At 44.5% G+C, this 23,222-nt stretch overlaps 1 long non-coding RNA gene across 2 annotated transcripts; it reads left to right on the forward strand.

Annotated features, from left to right (window-relative positions):
* Positions 1-6,731: 6,731 nt before the first annotated feature.
* Positions 6,732-22,964, forward strand: LOC129699433 (uncharacterized). 2 transcript variants are annotated; one of them, XR_008723847.1, is made up of 5 exons: positions 6,732-7,336; positions 8,761-8,847; positions 14,130-14,335; positions 17,644-17,767; positions 21,466-22,964. It is a non-coding gene; the product is annotated as an uncharacterized LOC129699433 (long non-coding RNA). The 2 variants fall into 2 exon arrangements; XR_008723846.1 differs by lacking the exons at positions 6,732-7,336; positions 8,761-8,847 and having other exon boundaries at positions 13,570-14,335.
* The last annotated feature ends 258 nt before the right edge of the window (positions 22,965-23,222 follow it).

Consider the following 23,222-nt stretch of genomic DNA (forward strand, 5'->3'; position numbering starts at 1 on the left):
ATATGTAATTCTTTGTGTCTCTGGTTACTGTATGCATTTGGATACGATGCTTTCTATGGTCCACCTGTAGAAATTGGTATTGGAAACATGAAGAATTTCCTTAACTTAATGGAAAAATAGAGGCATTAGTGTGCTTTCTTGGTCGTAGTATCATTGTGGTTGAACCAGGACACACATTGATGATATGTACACCCATGAGTGTGATTCTACTCTACGGTAGGTCCTGAATGCTGAACCGTTCATTGATAATGGCCGCCTCGCCAGCAGTCTGTCTTGTCCTCTGTTTTTATTATTTTAGGTATGTCTTGAATGTTTCTTTTGATGTCTCTTGATATGTTTTATGTGGAGGGTGCTGGGGGGGGGTCGGGGAAAACTGTTTCCAGTCACTTACCTCGACGGAGATGCAATTTTTTTCTGTGTCGCATCTCCGTCCCCCCCCTCCCCCCTGCAGCTTACAACGTAGAGTGGTGCGGCCTTTCCAGGCTTCAAGCCGCGGATGCGGAGCAGACCTGGAATCTTTTGCCGAGGATCGCCAGTGTTGGAGCTCCGACCGCGGGTAACACCGTGAAGCAGCGGTCTCCGGTAAGAAGCGGCGGACTCGGGAGCTCCATGCCGTGGCGTGTTCCAATCCATCCCGACGCCTGAGCTCCGATCATCCCGACAGGAGGTCTTGAACAGCGGACCGTCGACAACGGCCCCGTTCAAAGGCCCCGTTCAAAGGCCCCGACCAAAGGCCCCGACCAAAGGCCCCGACCACTGGTGAACAAAGGAGGAAGATGACTGAACTTTATTGCCTTCAATCACAGTGAGGAATGTTGATTCCACTGTGGTGGATGTTTATATTAAACTTTACTTTATGTGCTGTGTGTATTTTTGCTTTTTACTTAGCAAGGCCGTATGGTAACTCAAATTTCACTGTACTTTAATTGGCACATGTGACAATTAAATTGAATTTTGAATCTTGTGAGGCCAAATGCAAATTGGAGGAACAGCATCTCATATTTCTCTTGCAACCCAGTATGAAAATTAATTTCTCTAACTGCAAGTAACCCTTGCATTCCCTCTATCTCCATCCCTGCCCCTCCCTGGTCGTTGTACTAGTTTTACCGTCATCCTGCTGAGTTTCACTGTTTGCATCCACCTTCCCCACAGCTAACAATGGACCATTGTGAGCTCCACCTTTCCTTGATTTGCTGGCTTTGGTTTGTTATTTTTGCATATCTTTCATTAATTTTTTCTATGTTCCTTTTAATATCTCCCGTTTCCCTCTCCCCTGACTCTGAGTCTGAAAATAGGGTCTCGACCTGAAACGTCACCTATTCCTTTTCTCCAGAGATGCTGCCTGGCCCGCTGAGTACTCCAGTTTTTTTTGTGTCTATCATCGATTATAAATGTTGGACCGCAGAATCATTTTGACAATGACACTACTAAAGCGGGGTTGAAGTCGCCGTCCAGTCGAGGCCGTAGAGTGAGCACCCGGCTGGTGTTGCAATCCAATCCGCGGTACACTCAACCCGGTTTTTCAGTCTCACTTTTTCAGATGCCGTCAATGTTTCTCCAGCTTCCTGGTATTTGCAGCGTCATTCGTCCACCAGCGGCAACCTGGGACGTCAGCTCCGTGTGGCCGGGGCTCTGGATAGCAAGTGAGGGATTAACAAGCTGCGCACAGCAGTTCAGATGCATGTAAGAGGTGATTGCCGACGTGTCCTACACCCCTCCTTAGGTCAAAGACCATTCGTGACAACAACAAAAACGCATTTAACCCAAATAAACTTGCAAATTGCATCCATCAGTGGTGATAAGTAACGAGTCTGAAAAAATCAGGCCGAAACGTCATCCATCCTTTTCTCTCGAGAGATGCTGCCTGTCCCGCTGAGTTACTCCAGCATTTTGTGTCTATCTTCGAATTAAACCAGCATCTGTAGTTCCTTTCGACCCATCCTTTTTCTCCAGAGATGCTGCCCAACTTGCTGGGTAGCAACCAGCACTTTGTGTCCATCTTCAGTAATTATACCCGCGTCTGTTTTGTTGGTGTTTGCATTTGTAAGGCACTTTCCAGCATTTCCTACCACGTTAAAACACTTAACAGGTAATGAACACTCGAAAGGTAGTCAAGAGTTTTATTTGTCACATGTGCAACTGCACAGTTAATATTATAGTGGTGTGCACAGCAAGATCCCACAGCAGCATGGGAACGGCATGGAAAGCCATTCAGCCCTACACGAGCACCTTCCTACAGATTAGGGACAATTTACAATATGTTTTACCAATGCCTATTAACCTACAAATCTGCACGTCGGTTCTCTGGAAACTTTCAAGAGGGAGCTTGATAGAGCTCTTAAAGATAGCAGTCTGGGGATATGGGGAGAAGGCAGGAACGGGGTACTGATTGGGGATGATCAGCCATGATCACATTGAATGGCGATGCTGGCTCGAATGGCCTACTCCTGCACCTATTGTCTATTGAGGTTGGACTGGCTCTGTGTAAGATCCAGCTGGTCCCATTTATTGCCCACTCCCCCTCCCCTTTCAGATGTGAGTGCAACTCCCTCTTGTATACTGCTGCTGACTGCCCCCAGGCCACTCCCCCCCGCCCCGGAGAGTATTCCAGACCTGAGCGGCACCAGAGGCACGGCTGGCAGAGCCATCATCTCACATAACTCCAGTCACCTGGGTTCGAACCTGACCTCTAGTGCCGCCCGTGTGGAGTTTGCATGTTCTCCCTGTGACCCTGTCGGTTTCGCCCCGGGTGCTCCGGTTTTCTCCCACATCCCAGAGACGTGAGTTGGTCACCTAACCGACCACTGTCACTCACCCCTAGTATGCATGGACCATGATTATGTATAAGCAGGTTACTGGGTGGGGATTATTGTTAAATGGATATTACATCAAGATTGTGTGAATTACTACTGAATTATTAGAAAAAGGGACCAGAGAGAGTGCGGAAAGCATAAAAATACACACTTAATGTTTCACCATCTTGGCTGGAGATGGATAAAAAGTCACATCGATAAATTAAACTGCTTAGTAGGAAACAAAGTGTACCCAGATACTTATCCCAATTAAAAGGCATTTGGACGGGTACATGGATAGGAAAGGTTTAGAGTGACATGGGCCAAACACGGGCAGGAAGGACTAGCGCGGATGGGACATTTTGGTCGGCATGGGCAAATTGGGCTGGTGTGCCTGTTTCCGTGATGTATAACTCTAGGCAGGTACGCGGTAGAATCTGGGAGAAACTGATGAGGAAAATAAAAACGGATCTGAGTTTGAGTTTTGTTTATTGTCACGTATGCCAAAGTACAGTGAAAAGCTTTTGTTACGTGCTAACTAAACATGGGATTAGTGGCATTAGGTATAAGGTGGATGGTGCGTTAAAGGGTCTGTTCCCTTGCTGAATCTCTATGACTGACTCTAATCTGTGGAAGAAAAACAATCTTCATTTCATTTTTTGCCATTTGTTTATTTAATACTTGAAATTATATTCTGCTGCAGTGGCATGTAAGATCGTGTATCAGAATCAATATCCCAGGCCTCTGCATGCCAGCACAGATCTTGATCCGTGATGGTCCTGAATTCCTTCGTTTGTAGTTGCAATGCAAGGTCATTCCCAGTAATATGTTTGCTGGTACTTCAGTCTCAGTGCTCTTGTTCTCTGCAAAGCTATTGCATTCCAGCTTCCCCTAGGGTCCAGCAGAGACACAGATCTACTAAAACATGCAGAAGATAGGCACAGACATAGACTTCAGGCTGAAGAAAGTTCTCGACCTGAAACGTCACCTATTCCTTTTCTCCAGAGATGTTCTTTGACCCACTGAGTTAGTCCAGCTTTTTGGGTCTATCATTGGTTTAAAACAGCATCTGCGGTTCCTTCCTACTAAAACATGCAAACCAGAATCTGGGTAAGAAATCATACATCTTTCTATCATTAAACATCAGAAGTATTGTGTGCAAAACATGGTGCCATTTCCAGTTTGACAGCTGCTAATGATGTTCTGTCAATCGAAAGACTCTAATAACTACAGGACTAAATTAAAACAAACAATTTCTCGTGTAATATGTTGAAATAAGCATGTTATTACAACATATTACGGTGTTAAATGCCGTCCACATTTTCAGGTCGATTTAAAAAATTCCATAATGGAATTTTTGGGGAAGTTCAGAGAGGATGTAGAGGTTCCATGTTGACCAACAGTCAGTATTCCGTTTAGTTTAGTTTAAAGATAGCGTGGAAACAGGCCCTTCGGCCCACCGAGTCTGTACCGACCAGCGATCACCATACACTAGCACTATCCTACACACTAGGGACAATTTACAATTTTTAATGAAGCTAGTTAATCTACAAACCTGTACGTCTTTGGAATGTAGGAGGAAACCAGAGGACCCGGGGAAAACCCATGCGGTCACGGGGAGAAAATACAAACTCCATACAGACAGCACCCCTAGTCAGGATCGAGCCCGGGTCTCTGGTGCTGTAAGGCAGTAACTCTACCACTGTGCCACATAAGAGATTAGTATACAAACTTAAAGCACACGGTATTGGGGGTTCAGTATTGATGTGGATAGAGAACTGGCTGGCAGACAGGAAGCAAAGTGTAGGAGTAAACGGGTCCTTTTCAGAATGGCAGGCAGTGACTAGTGGGGTACCGCAAGGCTCAGTGCTGGGATCCCAGCTATTTACAATATATATTAATGATTTGGACGAGGGAATTGAATGCAACATCTCCAAGTTTGCAGATGACACGAAGCTGGGGGGCAGTGTTAGCTGTGAAGAGGATGCTAGGAGGCTGCAAGATGACTTGGATAGGCTGGGTGAGTGGGCAAATGTATCGCAGATGCAGTATAATGTGGATAAATGTGAGGTTATCCACTTTGGTAGCAAAAACATGAAAGTAGACTATTATGTGAATGGTGGCCGATTAGGAAAAGGGTAGATGCAGCGAGACCTGGGTGTCATGGTACACCAGTCATTGAAAGTAGGCATGCAGGTGCAGCAGGCAGTGAAGAAAGCGAATGGTATGTTAGCATTCATAGCAAAATGATTTGAGTATAGGAGCAGGGAGGTTCTACTGAAGTTGTACAGGGTCTTGGTGAGACCACACCTGGAGTATTGCGTACAGTTTTGGTCTCCTAATCTGAGGAAAGACATTCTTGCCATAGAGGGAGTAAAGAGAAGGTTCACCAGACTGATTCCTGGGATGTCAGGACTTTCATATGAAGAAAGACTGGATAGACTTGGCTTGTACTCGCTATAATTTAGAAGATTGAGGGGGGATCTTATAGAAACTTATAAAATTCTTAAGGGGTTGGACAGGCTAGATGCAGGAAGATTGTTCCCGATGTTGGGGAAGTCCAGAACAAGGGGTCACAGTTTAAGGATAAAGGGGAAATCTTTTGGGACTGAGATGCGAAAAACATTTTTCACACAGAGTGGTGAATCTCTGGAATTCTCTGCCAATGAAGGTAGTTGAGGCCAGTTCATTGGCTATATTTAAGAGGGAGTTAGATGTGGCCCTTGGGGCTAAAGGTATCAGGGGGTATGGAGAGAAGGCAGGTTCAGGATACTGAGTTGGATGATCAGCCATGATCATATTGAATGGCGGTGCAGGCTCGAAGGGCCGAATGGCCTACTCCTACACCAATTTTCTATGTCTAATGCCTCCTGTAATGTCTCCCATTAATAAATCCCATTAAACAGGTTACTATGTGTTAGAGCTTGCTGCGGGTGAATTGCCGGGGCCATTCCCCACATTACCATGATAATATTTAAAGGGTGCTCCACATTGCAAAGTAGTTCACATATTTAAGCATTGTGTATTTTGGGTACGATTGGAGAGGCTATAGAGAAGATGCACCAGGATGTTTACAGAGATGGATTGTTTCATGTTATGTCTGCCAAAATAAATGCTGCAATTCAGGTGTGTTTGACATGCATAATATAAAATGTTAGATTGACTCTGTTCCGGTTACACAGTGAATACAATATAATTGAAAGCAGTGTAAGTTTAAATGCATGATCCAGAATGGTTTGTTTGTACAAAGAGCTTACATCTGAAATAAACTAACCTTATCCAAAACCTTATTGTGGTGGTGTTTATTTTTATTTTAGTTCTTTACAGTTTTTTTCTTCCCTCAGCACAATTTATATCATCATTTGAATTAAATTTAAAAAGCAGAGTAGGAATTATTGTCAATTTGCTATAAATAGGTTATCAGAGCTTCTTAAATTATTTCAGTGTCATTCACTCTTTAGTCTTTATCACAAAATAGTAAGATTAAACGAGAACTTACCAGTTTGAAGTTTGATCTTTATTTTATTAGAAGTTACGGTGAGTGATTGCATGAAGAAGTCCCGCCAGTGCGCATGCGTATCAATCTTCAAAGCAGCGGTGTGAAATCACAGATAATAGCAGTCAAAGTAACATAGTAAGACTTACAGAAGACTAGAACTACCAGATGATCTTTGTGATTATGAGGGCCGGGAGCGGAGGGCACGTAATCGCTCACCGTAACTCCTCATAAAATAAAGATCAAACTTCAAACTGGTAAGTTCTCGTTTAATCTTACTATTTTGTGATAAAGACTCATGGGTGAATGACACTGAAATAACCCTGCCGTACCAACTCCGATGAAGGATAAAGAAAAGCTAAAAGGCAAGCTCACCATCGCTTATGTACATGTGCTTACTTCCTAGTCAAGAGTTCAAGAGAGAGTTGGATATAACCCTTAGGGCTAACAGAATCAAGGGATATGGGGAGAAAGCAGGAATGGGGTACTGATTCTGGATGATCAGCCATGATCATATTGTGAATGGCAGAGCTGGCTTGAAGGGCCGAATGGCCTACTCCTACATCTATTTTCTATGTTTCTAGTCATGATAGGAGAGGTTCATCCTGATCCTTAGTGAGAATATGTGACCACAATCTTTCCTGCTCAAGTTCCTACTGCTGTAAACCTTGCTGCAAACATTTCTACTTGAGCAGGTTTTCCACTACGCACTCAACAAAATTATAACAGGGAAACAAAACATGTCCAAGAGATTTCCCAGCTCATGTCCCACAACATCCACCAGAGGGCAGCACCTCCACAAATGAATTTGTTTTGATGTAATCCTTTGTCCTGAGAGTGTTTAAAAAGTAAAACATTTCGGTCAAGCTTGGAGGCTTTACAGATGGCACAGTGACGCAGTGATAGAGTTGCTGCCTTACAGCACCAGAGACCCGAGTTTGATCCTGACTATGGGTGCTGTCTTTACGTAGCTTGTACGTTCTCCTTAAGACCTGCGTGGGTTTTCTCCGGGTGCTCTGGTTTCCGCCAAAACTCCAAAGACGTCCAGGTTAGTATGCTAATTGGCTTGGTTAATATTGTAAAATGTCCATATTAGAGTTACTGTGCGGGGAATGCTGGTTGGCGCAGACTTGATGGGCCAAATGGCATGTTTCCACGCTGTATCTATAAACTTTACAAGGCACTGTTCAGACTGCATTTGCAGTATTGGGAGCAGTTTTGATAATAGACAATAGACAATAGGTGCAGGAGTAGGCCATTCAGCCCTCCGAACCAGCACCACCATTCAATGTGATCATGGCTGATCATCCCCAATCAGTACCCCGTTCCTGCCTTCTCCCCATATCCCCTGACTCCGCTTTCTTTAAGAACCCTATCTAGCTCTCTCTTGAAAGTATCCAGCAAACCATAGATAATTACACAGACTCACAACTCTGTGAGAAAAAGTGTTTCCTCGTCTCCGTTCTAAATGGCTTACCACTTATTCTTAAACTGTGGCCCCTGGTTTTGGACTCCCCCAACATCGGGAACATGCTTCCTCAGATATGGGGCCCAATGGCGGGACTGTCCCGGATGGCGGGACTGTCATCTGCCTCTAGCGTGTCCAAATCCTTAACAATCTTATATGTTACAATAAGATATCCTTTCATCCTTCTAAACTCCAGAGTGTACAAGCCCAGCCGCTCCATTCTCTCAGCATATGACAGTCCCGCCATCCCGGGACAGTCCCGCCATTGGGCCCCATATCTGAGGAAGGATGTGGTGGCATTGGTAGTCCAGAAGAGATTTATGCTAATGATCCCAGGAATGAGTGGGTTAATATGTGTTAACATGTTAACACTGGGCCTGTACTCGTTGGAGTTTAGAAGGATGAGGGGGCACATCATGTAAACTTACCGAATAGTGAAAGGCCTGGAGGGAGTGGATGTGGAGAGGATGTTTCCACTAGTGGAAGAGTCTAGGATCAGAGGCCATAGCCTTAGAATAAAAAGGCGTACCTTAAGAAAGGATATGTGGAGGAATTTCTTTTGTCAGGGAGTGGTGAATCTGTGGAATTGCCACAGAAGCCTGTGGAGGCCAAGTCAATTGATATTTTATGGCGCAGATAGACAGAATCTTGATTACTAGGGGTGTCAGTGGTTATGGAGAGACGGCAGGATAATGGGGTTGAGAGAGAAAGATAAATCAGCCATGATTGAATAGCGGAGTAGACTTGATGGGCCAAATGGCCTAATTCTGCTCCTATAACTTATGAACATGAGACAGAGGCAGAAGGAGTTACCTGCCAAAGCATGGCTTTCCCAAATCACCTTTAGAACACGACAAAGGGACAGATGTCGGCCATTCGGCTCCGAGTTTGTTCCTGACACACATTATGTACAACAAGCAGAGGAATTGTGTATGCTTCAATTTTGGTTTGTGTTCTTAACAACACTGCAACCTACAATGATGAAGCATCATCCGCCCTCACAGGTGAACATAAAAAAAAAAAACATGGCACAACTTCAAAGAAGAGGAAAGAGTGAAGAAGGGGAAAGGATTTCTTCCTGAAGACAAAAGGTACAAATAATGGAATCTGATAAGAAAGGAAGGTGGGGATTGAAATGTAAAACCAATGGGAGGGATAGTGGGTTGGGGTAGAAAAATTGTGAATCCCTGACTGGGAGCTGGGGAAAGGAATCCAGTCACAGGGGCAGGAGAATTCAACGTTCATGCTGTTGGGTTGTAGGCGACCCTAGCGGAATATGAAGAACTGCTTTTTTTTTTCATTTGTGTCCGGCCGCACTCAGGTAATGGAGGAGGCGGAGGACATACGGGTCGATATGGGTAGGAAGGAAATGCAGATGCTGGTTTACACCAAAGATGGACACTTAAAGCTGGAGAAACTCAGCAGTCCAGGCAGCATCTGAAGAAGGATCTCAACCCGAAACGTTACCTATTCCTTTTCTTTAGAGATGCTGCCTGACCCGCTGAGTTACTCCAGCTTTTTGTTTCCATCTTCAGGTTGATATGGGAATGGAAAGGCAAATTGGAGAGGCTTGTAACCAGGAGCACTAGCTGATCCTGGCAGACAGAGTGCAAGTGCTTGGCAAAACGATCGTCTAGTCTATTTGTGGTTTCACAAGTGCAAAGGAAGCCACATCAAGTAAAGGTACATGTGAACCTTGGTTTCATTTGGAAATGCTGTTTGGGTTCTGAATGGAGATGATCTGGATAAAAGTGAGGTTATCCACTTTAGTGGCAAGAACAAGAAAGCAGATTATTATCTGAATGGTGTCAGATTTGGAAAAGGGGAGGTGCAACCAAACCTGGTTGTCCTTGTACTGAAAGTAAGCTTGCAGGTAGAGCAAGCAGTGAAGAAAGCAAATGACATGTTGCCGTTCATATCAAGACTATTTGAGCAAGGAGGTCCTACTCCCGATGTACAGGGCCCTGGTGAGGCCACACCTGGAGTATTGTGTGCAGTTTTGATCTCCTAATTTGAGGAAGGACATTCTTGCTATTGAGGAAGTAGGTTCACCAGGTTAATTCCCAGGATGGCAGGATTGACATATGATGAAAGAATCGATTGACTGAGTTTATATTAACTGAAATTTAGAAGGATGAGAGGGGATCTTTTGGAAGCATAAAATTCTTAAGGGATTGGACAGGCTAGATGCAGGAAAAATGTTTCCCTTGTTGGGGGAGTCCAGAACCAGGGCTCACAGTTTAAGAATAAGGGGTCGGACATTTAGGACTGAGATGAGGAAAAACCTTTTCACCCAGAAAGTTGTGAATCTGTGGAATTCTCTGCCACAGAAGGCAGTGGAGGCCAATTCACTGGATGTGTTCAAGAGAGATTTAGATTTAGCTCTTAGGACTAACAGAATCAAGGGATAAGGGGAGAAAGTAGGAATGGGGTACTGATTTTGGATGATCAGCCATGAGTTAAACCTACTCCTGCATCTATTTTCTCTGTTTTCTATGAGGGAGGAGTTGTTGGGACAGGTGTTACATCTTCTACTGTTGCTGGGTAAAATGCCTGGGGAGAGTGCAGGGTGGGTGAGGAGGGATGTGTGTATCAGGAAGTCACAGAGAGAGCTGTTTCTGCTGAAAGCAGAAAGAGGTGGGGAGGGGAAGATGTGACTGACGATGGAATCACGCTGAAGCTGCAGGAAATGTTGGAGAACGAACTGTTGAATGTGGAGTCTGCTTGGGGTGAAAGGTGAAGGCCAGGGGAACACTATCCCTATTCTGGCTGGGTGGAGGAGGGGGCATGAGCAGATCTGTGTGAAGGTGAGATGGGATGGATCAGGGCTTCATCCACAACTGCAGGAGGGAAGCCATGTGTCCTGAAAAAAGAGGACTTTTCAGAAGTCCTCAAGTGGGAAGCCTCACCTTGAGAGCAGATGCGGCAGAGACAGAGAAACTGTGAGAAAGGAATGGTTCTTAAAGAGAAACTGCTGTTGAACGAAAATATACGTGCAACATCAGAACCTGCCCTTTCTTTCTTTCTTCCCCTCCTTTGCTCTTTCTTTCATTCTTCCTAAGAATCTATTGCCAATTTAAGTCTGAAATTCACAATTGTATTCAAATCCATGTATTCAAAAGCAGTAAAATTGCACTTGAACTGAGCATCTGAGTCTACATTTTATGTTTTCTTTCCCTCCCAGCCTGAGGCAAATGTCTTGATCTCCACCCAACATTAACCTGCTCAGCACAATCCAGGGCCAGCCCAGTCTCACTGAGTCACAGATGAACTAATCCCTTTCATCTCACGTGTATCCCTCTGGCCTGCCCTTCACAGTTTCACATCTACTCACACTGCAAACTCTCAGAAAAAAACTTTATCTGAGCCACACCCTGTCTGTACATTCAGTGTGTTAGTATTGTTTACCATTTTAAATATATATATTAAACTCAACAGTAGATTAGAACAGTGTTTAAGAGGGAACTGCAGATGCTGGAGAATCGAAGGTTACACAGAAAAGCTGGAGAAACTCAGCGGGTGCAGCAGCATCTATGGAGCGAAGGAGTCTGAAGAAGGGTTTCGGCCCAAAACGTTGCCTATTTCCTTCGCTCCATAGATGCTGCTGCACCCGCTGAGTTTCTCCAGCTTTTCTGTGTAACAGTAGATTAGAACACATTGAATGTAAAGTGAAACTAACTATAGAGTTAATAGCTGGATCCCTAACAGGAGTGATAAACTGAAGGATCTTGGGGAACAGGTTTATAGCTCTGAAGAAGGGTTTCGGCCCGAAACGTTGCCTATTTCCTCAGCTCCATAGATGCAGCCTCACCCAACGAGTTTCTCCAGCACTTTTGTCCACCTTCGATTTTCCAGCATCTGCAGTTCCTTCTTGAACATGTTTATATCTCCTTGATAGTGGCAACAGACTAGGTGTTGTGGTATGCTTACCTTTATAGAAACATAGAAACATAGAAAATAGGTGCACGAGTAGGCCATTCGGCCCTTTGAGCCTGCACCGCCATTCAATATGATCACGGCTGATCATCCAACTTTATCAGTCGGGGCTTTGAGTATAAGAATCAGGAAATCATGTTGCACCTTTATAGAGTTTCAAAGGCGTTTTGTTGAATCTCATTCATCTGTAACTTGTTTTCACCAAGCCCACAGCAAATGATGGCCTATTTCCTCTATCATTGTTACGTTTTTGCATATCTATCATTCATTTATATCTCCCTATATCACCGTCTATACCTCTCATTTCCCTTTACTCTGACTCTCAGTCTGAAGAAGGGTTTGCACCCAAAAAGTCATCTATTCCTTTATTCTGGAAATGTTCTCTGACACGCTGAGTTAATCCAGCTTTTTGTGTCTATCTTTCTCAATGCATTTTTAATTGTGCTGCATTTGGAGTATGGCGTGCAGTTCTGACCACTCCATTACAGAAAGGTTGTGGAGGCTTTGGAGCAGGTGCAGAAGAGGTTTACCAGGATGATTCCTAGATTAGCGGGCATTAGCTACATGAGCTTGGACAAGCTTGGACTGTTCTCTCTAGACTGTCAGAAATGGATTAATTGATGAATTGTTGCAGTCAGCTATAAAAACAGACCTCAGGTTCTCCATCCCCTGATATCTACGGCAGTTCGATCTAGCCATGTCCTTTGGTGTATTCTGGAATTCCTGGAACCTTCCCCTAACCACGTTTAATAGGAATCTGAGGGGTAACTTGTTCACACAAACGGTGGTAGGTGTATGGAACAAGCTGTCAGAGGAGATAGTTGAGACAGGAACTATCCCAACATTTGAGAAGCAGATAAACAAGTATATTGTTTGGACAGGTTTGGAGGAATATGGACCTTACGCGGGCAGGTGGGACTAGTGTAGCTGGGACATGTTGGGGCAAAGGGCCTGTTTCAACACTGCATCCCTCTATGACACTGACTCTCAGTCTGACTCATCGGCAGGGAAAACTGAGCCCACAGCTTCACAGGCACCATTCCAGGGCACAGTGGGACGGTGGGAAGGAGGGAAGTACTCAGTTCATGAACCCAGTCACTTGTTCATTGTCCCTCCACCCGAGGGACTCTGTGAAACGTAGGTATTGAGGGCACTTCATAGGGCTACTGCACCGAGCACAGAGCCTGCCTCTGTGCAGCAACAGCCACCGTCTGCTTACTTGGCCCGTCACAAAACATGCCCGGAACACACAAAGAGCAGCAGGCTGCAACATGCAGACCTGCTCGTCATGAGTCCTAGTGTCTGAGAAATATAGCTGTTAGCAAATTGCTGAGGTTTGCAATGAGCACACACTCTCTCTCTCTCTCTCTCTCTCTCTCTCTCTCTCTCTCTCTCTCTCTCTCTCTCTCTCTCTCTCTCTCTCTCTCTCTCTCTCTCTCTCTCTCTCTCTCTCTCTCTCTCTCTCTCTCTCTCTCTCTCTCTCTCTCTCTCTCTCTCTCTCTCTCTCTCTCTCTCTCTCTCTCTCTCTCTCTCTCTCTCTCTCTCTCTCTCTCTCTCTCTCTCTCAGAGTGTGTATGTGGCTGTGTGTGTCTTTTTCTCTCTCCCTCTCTCTCTGGGTGTGTGTCTATCTGTCTCTCTCACTCTGTGTGTGTCTCTCTCTCTTTCCCTCCATGCGTATGTGTGTCTCTCCCCCTCCCTCCCCGTCTTCCCCTCCCCCCCTCTCTCAGCTCTAGCCCCTCCTCTCTTCCTTTCTTGCTCTCTCTCCTCTCACTGCCCCTCTCCACCCCCACTCCCCCCTCTCCACACCTCTCACCCTCTATCCCCCCTATGCCCCCTCTCTCCCTCCCACCTCTTGACTCCACCACTGACCCCATCTACACTTCACACTGCTTTGGGGAAAGCAGCCAACATAATCCAGTACATCAGGGCCATTGACACCCTGGTCATTCTCTCTTCTGCCCTCTCTCATTGGGTAGAAGATGATGTCAAAACGTGAACCCACATACCAACATATTCTTTTTTTTTTTTTTTTACATTTTATTTATTAGAAGTAGAGTACATTACAATAATATAAGCCAAAGATAACTTAATGCATTTCTTGTACCATTTTTTAAGCTTTAAAAAGAAAAAAACATAAAGAAAGTGAGATAGAATAGTGAGTGTGTGAAAAATTGATCAAGAAAAAAGACCCATAGGCGCGAAGAGTTTGAAAAAAAAGTTGAGTAAGCCATAGAAAAGAAAAAAGAGAAAAAGAAACAGAAGCTATGTTAAAAATAGAAAACAGCTGAAAGGGATATACCAACCGTATTTTTCCTCCCCCCTCACCAGGTCTGAAACCATTTATTTTCAGAGTTCTGTTTCTCCTTATACTTGTAGTAAGTCGAGAAATGCAGAAGTGGTCTGATTTGCCTGCTAGAAGGAGTCTCATATCTTCCAGGTGTAATGTTTCGAACATTTTTGAAATCCACGTATTTATTGTTGGTGTTCAAGAAGGAACTGCAGATGCTGGAAGATCGAAGGTACACGAAAATACTGGAGAAACTCAGCGGGTGCAGCATCATCTATGGAGCGAAGGAAATAGGCAACGTTTCGGGCCGAAACCCTTCTTCATTGTTGGTATTGGGGCGTTTTTCCAGAATTTAAGTATGTTTGTTTCCCGTTATTAAACCGTAATTAAATAGGTTGTTTTGAAACACAGTTAGTTCAGGGCTGCCTTCCATTGTTCCAATCATGCCAACATATTCAAGACCATCTTCTTCCTCAGACTTAAACGGGTCTCTTGTATGCGGAGGATGAAAGCTCAATCTTCCAATCTCACTCATGTTGTTTTTAATTTCCATTTTCCTCTGTAGCTATAGCTCAATGTTCTGCGCTCTGTTTATTTTCTCTTTTGTATTATGTAGTGTACTCATAAATCATTATATAATCTACCTTTATTGTAGAAACATAGAAAATAGGTGCAGGAGGCCATTCGGCCCTTCGAGCCAGCACCGCCATTCATTGTGATCATGACTGATCATCCCCAATCAATAACCCGTGCCTGTCTTCTCCCCATATCCCTTGACTCCACTAGCCCCTAGAGCTCTATCGAACTCTCTCTTAAATCCATCCAGTGATTTGGCCTCCACTGCCCTCTGTGGCAGGGAATTCCATAAATCACTACTCTCTGGGTGAAAATGTTTGTTCTTAAATGGCCTCCCCTTTATTCTAAGACTGTGGCCCCTGGCTCTGGACTCACCCAACACTGGGAACATTTTTCCTGCATCTAGCTTGTCCAGCCCTTTTATAATTTTATATGTTTCTATAAGATTTCCCCTCATCCTTCTAAACTCCAGTGAATAAAAGCCTAGTCTTTTCAATCTTTCCTCACATGACAGTCCCGCCATCCCAGGGATCAATCTTGTGAACCTACGCTGCACTGCCTCAATCACAAGGATGTCCTTCCTCAAATTAGGAGACCAAAACTGTACGCAATATCCCTGATGGTCTTACCAGAGCCCTATACAACTGCAGAAGAACCTCTCTACTCCTATACTGAAATCCTCTAGTTATGAAGGCCAACATTCCATTAGCTTTCTTCACTGCCTGCTGTACCTGCACACCAACTTTCAGTGACCGGTGTACAAGGACACCCAGGTCTCGCTGTACCTCCCCCTTACCTAACCTAACCCCATTGAGATAATAATCTGCCCCCTTGTTTTTGCCACCAAAGTGGATAACCTCACATCTGCCCACTCACTCAACCTGTCCAGGTCACTCTGCAACCTCCTAACATCCTCTTCACAGTTCACACTGCCACCCAGCTTTGTGTGATCCGCAAACTTGCTAGTGTTACTCCTAATTCCCACTTCCAAATCATTAATGTATATGTTAAACAGTTGCGGCCCCAACACCGAGACTTGCGACACTCCACTCACCACTGCCTGCCATTCTGAAAAGGACCTGTTCACTCCTACTCTTTGCTTCCTGTCTGCCAACCAATTTTCTATCCATGTCAACACCCTACCCCCAATACCATGTGCTCTAATTTTAGTCACCAGTCTCCCGTGCGGGACTTTATCAAAGGCTTTCTGAAAGTCTAGATACACTACATCCACTGGCTCCACTTGTCACATCCTCAAAAAATTCCAGAAGATTAGTCAAGCATGATTTCCCTTTCATAAATCCATGCTGACTTGAATTAATCATTTTACTGCTATCCAAATGCCCCATTATTACCTCTTTAATAATTGACTCCAGCATCTTTCCCACCACCGAAGTCAGGCTAACTGCTCTGTAATTCCCCGTTTTCTCTCTCGCTCCTTTCTTAAAAAGTGGGATAACATTAGCTATCCTCCAATCCACAGGAACTGATCCTGAATCTATTGAACATTAGAAAATGATCACCAATGCGTCCACTGTTTCTAGAGCCACCTCCCTGAGGACCATTGGATGCAGACCATCAGGCCCAGGGGATTTATCATCCTTCAGTCCCATTAGCCTACCCAATACTATCTCTTGCCTAATGAAAATTTCTTTCAGTTTCTCGACCCCCTTAGATCCTCTGTCCTCCAGTACTTCTGGGAGATTGTTTGTGTCTTCCTTAGTGAAGACAGATCTAAAGTATCTGTTCAACTCTTCTGCCATTTCCTTGTTCCCCATAATAATTTCACCCGTGTTTGCCTTCAAGGGACCCACATTTGACTTTTCTCTTCTATTTCCCATAACATATCTAAAGAAGCTTTTACTGTCCTTCTTTGTATTCCTGGCCAGCTTCCCTTCGTACTTCATCTTTTCAGCCCGTATTGCCCGTATTGTTTCCTTCTGTTGTCCTATGAAAGTTTCCCAATCCTCTGGCTTCCGGCTACTCTTTGCTGTGTTCTACATCTTTTCTTTTAATTTTATTCTATCCTTAACTTCTCTTGTCAGCCACGGTTACCTCCTACTCCCCCTTAGAATCTTTCTTCTTGTATACAAAATATTTTTTTGCAATGTTTCTCAGTACACCAAAAATAATAAACCAATACCATGGCCTCACAGCACCAGAGCCCCCAGTTTGATCCTGATCTCGAGTACTCTCTCTCTCTGTGGATTTTGCACGTTCCCCTGTGATCGCGTGGGTTTCCTCCAGGTGCTCCGAATTCCGCCAACATCCCAAAGACATGTGGATTTGTGGGCGAATTGCCTCTATAAATTGCCCACGTGTAGAGAGTAGATGTGAAAGTGGGATCACAGAGAACTAGTGTGGACAGATGATCGATGGCAGGCGTGGACTGGGTGGGCTGAAAAGCCTTGTTTCTATGCCGTATCTTTCAATCAATCAAAGCAGGGGAAGCTGTTCCTGAGTCAGGTGGTACATGCTTTCAAGCTGTTTTAAGAATTTAATTGCTCTATAGAGGTTCATTATTCTTCTGCCGGGTGGGAGTGGGAAGAGGAGGGAATGACCGTGGTCCTTGGTGATGCTGGGTGCTTTCCCGAGGCATCATGAAACATAGAAACATAGAAAATAGGCGCAGGAGTAGGCCATTCGGTTCTTTGAGCCAGCACCGCCATTCAATGTGATCATGGCTGATTGTCCAAAATCAGTACCCTGTTCCTGCTTTCTCCCCATATCCCTTGATTCCGTTAGCCCTAAGAGCTAACCCTAACTCTCTCTTGAATACGTCCAGTGAATTGGCCTCCACGGCCTTCTGTGGCAATCTTCTTGTGGTAGAAATAGAAATGTCGGTGTGCGCATTTTGCCCATAACTTCAATGTGATTGGTCTATGACAAATTATTGGTAGCATTTATGCCTTGGAACTTGAAGCAGTCAACCATTTTCTCTTCCATATCATTGATGCTGATTGGGGCATTGTACTCCAACACTTCCTGATGTCAATAACTACCAACTTTGTCTTGCTGACACTGAGGGTTGTTGTCCTGACACCATGTTACTAAGCTCATTATCTTCTTCTTCTCATCTTTGTTCAAGATGCAACCCACCACAGGCCCCTGGATTGGAATTGAACTCACTACCTACAGTGCCACACACAGAGCTGTCTGAACTGCAAAGAGAATGACAATGATGGAAGGAGGAGAAGTGATGGGGGAAAAAGGTAGGAAACCTCCGTAACTTCTCATTGTAAACCAACAAGCTTACCGATTGTTGGGTGGAGGGAAGGAGCTGGGGTTGAGGAGCCTTCTGATGGGGAATAATGAAATGCCGAGGTGTCCCAAGTTAGGAAAGTAATCCAGAGACTCGTTCAAGAAGGCTCCGTAAACATTTCCATCTCCTCAGCAACCCTGGTCTCCCCCTGTCACAGATATTCCCTCCATCCTTGCCCCAACCTTAAAACTGACCTGCGCTTTGCCAGTCCTGACAAAGAGTCTTGGACAAACATTAACTCATTTTATTCTGATGCTGTTTGACCTGCTGAGTGTTCTCCGCAGTTTTTTAGCCGTTTTTAGTTTTATTGGAAATGTTCTTCCATTCTCACATTCATAAGAGTCTTACAGCACAGAAACAGGCCCTTCCGTCCTCCATTTGAAGTTTACCATATAAATGTGAGATGTTGTACTTTGGGATCCAGGGCAGGACCTTCCCAATGAATGATAGGGTCCTTGGGAATGTTGCAGAGCAGAGGGATCCAGGAGTACAAATAAATAGTTTGCCGAAGGTAATGTTGCAAGTAGATAAAGGTGAGGTGAGGAAAAAGTGAAAACATTTATGAGGCTCTTGGCTGGACTTCCTGTCAGGAGCGGCTGAGCAGACTAGGAATTTATTCCTTGAAGCACAGGAGGAACATCTTGTAGAGAGGTGTGTAAAATCATGAGAATAGGTGGGTGAATGCACAGCCTTTTTCCCAGAATGGAGGAATCAAGAATAGAGGGCATAGGTTTACAGTGAGAGGGGAAAGATTTAATAGGAATCTGATGGGCAATTTTTTTCACCTCGTGCAGTTGCACAGAAAGATACCTGGGTATGAGGTGGTTTAAGTGACGAGTGACCAAAGGAGTTGTGGAGGGAGCGATCTCTGTGGAAATCAGAAAGGGATGAGGATAGGAAGATGTGAATGGTAGTAAGATCACGTTGAAGGGGGTAGATATGTTGGAGAATAATATGTTGGATGCGGAGGCCATGTTGAGGTGAAAGGCGAAGACCAAGGGAACTCTATCTTTGTATTTTTGGGGGGCATGGGAAGCGAGAGCAGAATTACAGGATACAGTGGAGACATTGATGAGGGATCCATCTAAGACAGCAGCGGGGGAACCCATGTTTATCTCGGAAGTCCCAGAACGGAAAGCCTCGAAGCAGGTGTGGAGGAGGGAGAAATTGAGAGTAGGTGATTGCGTCGTTGCAAGAGGCAGGTGGGAGGATGTGTAGTTCAGATAACTGGAATTCAGTGGGTTTGTAGTAGACATCAGGCAATAGTCTGTCCCCTGTCATGGAGACAGAGAGATCAAGAGAGGGGAGAGTGGTGTCAAAGCTATTCCTTGAATTTGAGGGTAGGGTTGAAGTTAGTAGTAAAGTTAATGAAATAGACAATAGACAATAGGCAATAGGTGAAGGAGTAGGCCATTTGGCTCTTCGAGCCAGCACCGCCATTCAATGTGATCATGGCTGATCATCCCCAATCAGTACCCCGTTCCTGCCTTATCCCCACATCCCCTGACTCTGCTATTTTTAAGAGCCCTATCTAGCTCTCTCTTGAAAGCAAATAAGAAAGTAATGAGTTCTGCATGTTCTACAGGAGGTGACCCCGATGCAGTCATTGATGTAGCAGAGAAAGGGTTGGGAGTGGTGCCAGTGTATGCATGGTTGTAGAGGTTGCAGGTTTTGGAAATGCTCCTGGAGTAGTCTTGCCGATATCGGCAGTGCACTTTGGTAGTTACTGCAGCCACTGCATACCAGGAAGGCATGGATGTTAAGGGTGACATATGAGGTACCAGTGAAATGGGCTGCTATCTCCAGGATGGTGGTGAGCTTCTTGAGAGTTAATCGAGGCAAGTGGAAAGTGTTACATCCAACTCCAGACTTTGGCCCTGGAGACAATAAGAAGGCTTTGGATGTTGGAGGCAAGTCCCCTGGTCCCAATATGTAGAGCTTCTCTTAAGCAAGCTTGAAAGAGAAATGGAGTTATGGTGGATAGATTTCAGGCAATGAGGGAACTGAGGACTACGTCATTGGTGTTGTTCGAGGTCAGCATTTACAGGGTGCTATTGCAACACTGCAGTTTCATGGACATAGTATCAGCACAATTGGTGCCACACCCAACCCAAAGGCATAGGTTGGGTGTGGCACCAATCAGTCATCAAGGTGCACAGTGAGTTTCTGGAGCCTGAGTAAAAACAGAAAGAACTGCAGATTATCATCAGGTCTGACAGCATTTGAAGAGGGAGAAACTGAGCTAACGTTTCAGTCTGAAGGAAAACCTGAGGAAATGGTGCAAAGAAGGGGGAAGGGTGGAAAGAACAAAGGCAGAGATGAGGAAATTGAAAGATAAGGCAGTGCTGTTGCTGACAGAATGGGGAAGGCTTGTTAATCATTGCCCGATCTCTAGAGTAGAGCGAGGTGAATGAGTCCAAAAGAAAAAATGCTTGAATTGTGGAGAGTATATGCAACGAGCTGCCAGAGAATGTAGTTGAGGCAGGTTCGATAAGAGTATTCGAAAGGCACTTGGACAGGTACAAGATAGGAAAGATTTAGAGGGATATGGCCAAAAGGGGGCAAATGGACTATCTTATATTGGCATGGACGTGTTGGGCTGAAGGGCCAGTTTCTATGCTGTATAACTCTATTGATCTATGCTGCTGCTCAAAATATGAAAGAAAAGCAATAGTCAGCAAGGCAGATCTCTAGAGCAGAAAATTCCAGAGATTTACCACCTCCTGTAAGATCCAGCAAGATTCTCCAACTAATGGAGATATCACCACATCTACCCTGTCCTGCCCCTCGAGATATTAAACCTTTAAATCAGATAAACCTTCATTCTTCTGTAATCCAAAGTATCTCAATCTAATTTTTTTTTTAGCCACTCATAATAGGGCAACCTTCTCCTCTCAGGAATTAGTCTAGTGAATTTCTTTTGAGCCACCTCTAATGCCAGAACATCCTTTCTTGAATAGGGGGACCAAACCTGTGATGAATAAGGTGGTCTCACCAACACCCTGTACAACTAGAATACAACTTCCCTATTGCTAAACTCCAACCTCTTGAAACAATGTCATTTGCCTACCAAATCATTTGCTGTACTGCCCACTAATTTTTGCAATTTGTGTACAAACACATCCAGATCCTTCTATACTTTGCTCATCTGCAATATTTATTTTAACAACTGCCTGCCCAAAGTGCATGGACCTCACCTTTTCCAACATAAAATTCCATTTGCCACGTTTCTACTGATTCACTCGACCAGTTCTGTTGCAGAGTCCATTGATCTTCATCATAGTATGTCCCCCCACCACTTTTCATGTCGTCCGCATCTGGGATACCTTATATTTGTTGGAACCTTATGAAAACGAGACAAAGGGGATGGAGATCAAGGAAAATGTAGAATAGACCATTGTTAGCTAGGAGAAGGTTACAACAAAGCAAACAGAGATAAAATGGAAACGAGGATAGTCAGACTTGTTAGGAGAACTGGGAAGGGAGGAGGGAAGGAGAGAGAGTGAAGGCAAAGATTATCATTTATACCAGATAGCCCGACTGTGATAGTGCAAGCCGAAGTATGTTGCGCAATTTTTTACAAAGTCCATCATAGAATCAGTCTAAAGGGTTCCGACCTAAAATGTTGTCTGTCCATTCCTTCCACAGATTGTGCTTGGAATTATGATGTTGTGGCCATTACAGAAACCTGCTTGGGAGAGGGACACAACTGGCAGCTCAACGTGCCTGGACTTCGATGTTTCCTTAAACAGTATGTTGATAGTCAAGGAGGGAACACTCTGGACCTTGTATTGGGAACCAAACCTGGCCAGGTGTTGCGGTGGAAGAATAACTTGGAGATAATGATCACAACTCCATAGGTTTCTTGAGTTTTTGGCCCTGGCTGTGATTTGTTCTCTACATTTTCATATCTCGCTCCTGACTCTCAGTCTGAAAAAGGGTCTCACCCAAAACGCCATCCATTCCTTTTCTCCAGAAATGCTTCCTGACCCGCTGAGTTAGTCCAGCATTTTGTGTGTATCCATAGGTTTTAAGATTGTTTTAAATAAAGACAGGTCTAGATGTTAGGGGAAGATACTGGTCTGAAGAAGGGCTTCAACCCGAAATATCACCCTTTCCTCTCCAGAGATGCTGCCTGTCCCACTGAGTTACGCCAGCTTTTTGTGTCTCTCTTCATACTTAACTGGAGCAAGGCGGATTACAATGCCATTAGACAAGAGCTAAGGATAGATTGGAAGCAGTTGTTATTGGGTAAATCCACAGATGACATGTGTGAGTGGTTTAAAGTTCAGCTGATCAAAATGCAGAATCAGCGTGCTGAGAAGGGGTAAGGATGGCAAGGTAAGGGAACTGTGGATGGCCAAGGAAATTGTAAAATTGGTCAGGAAGATAAAGGATGCACGTCAGATTTAAGAAGGTAGCATCAGACGGGGCTTATGAGGAATATAAAGTGAGTGGGAAAGAACTCAAGCGTGTGATTAGAAGGGCCAAAACAGGCCATGAAATGTCTTTGGTGAGTGAGATTAAGGAAAATCCCAAGGTTTTTATGGATACATTAAAACTAAGAGGGTGACCAGGGAGAAGGTAGAACTGCACAAAGAAAAACAAGATAATCTATGCTTGGAATTAAAGGATGTAGATGAGGTACTAAACGAGTACTTTGCATCTCCATGAACCACACAGAAACCTTGGGTGGGGCGCAAAGTCTCCAGAGGTTTCCGTTCAGGTTTCCTAAGTGGGACAGGGGCATTTGTTTGTTGACAACACCAAAATTGGAGGAGTTGAGGACAATGAGGAATGCTGTCAGAAGATACAATCGGATTATAGATCAGCTGCAGAAATGGGTAGAGAAATGGCAGATGGAATTTAACCAATATGAGGTGCTGCACTTTGGGAGGTTGAATATTTTTGGGAAGAGTATACAGTTAAGACCATTATCAGTGTTGATGCGCAGAGGGATCTTGGAGTTCAAGTTCACAGCTCATTAAAGGTGGCAGCACATGTAGATAGGATAGTAAAGAGAGCGTATGGTATAGGGTGATTTCACGAAAGGTCACTGGAGCGTAGATCCGCACACACGTGATCGAAAATCTCAAGTGGAGGACATGCTAGACATCCGGTACATCCAGCGAGCAAACGCGATAATTCCCGATATTTTGGACCTTTAAATCTCCACAGCAAATGTCCGCTGTTCACTTCCGCTGGATTGGCACCTTCAGCTCCCTCTTTAATTTACCTTAGTTTCTATCTTTTTTTTTACTGTAAATCTAGGTAGCTGTGCCTCACGGTCACCCCGACTGGCACAATAAATTGCAGATCAAAACCTGGCCGTTTTCTATGTTTTTAACGGGTGGGAAAGTGCGTGTTTTCCCATCCACTAACATGTACCGGATGTCTAGCATGTC

This window comes from Leucoraja erinacea, chromosome 8 (genome assembly GCF_028641065.1).
Source record: "Leucoraja erinacea ecotype New England chromosome 8, Leri_hhj_1, whole genome shotgun sequence".
In the NCBI taxonomy this organism is placed as follows: domain Eukaryota; kingdom Metazoa; phylum Chordata; class Chondrichthyes; order Rajiformes; family Rajidae; genus Leucoraja; species Leucoraja erinaceus.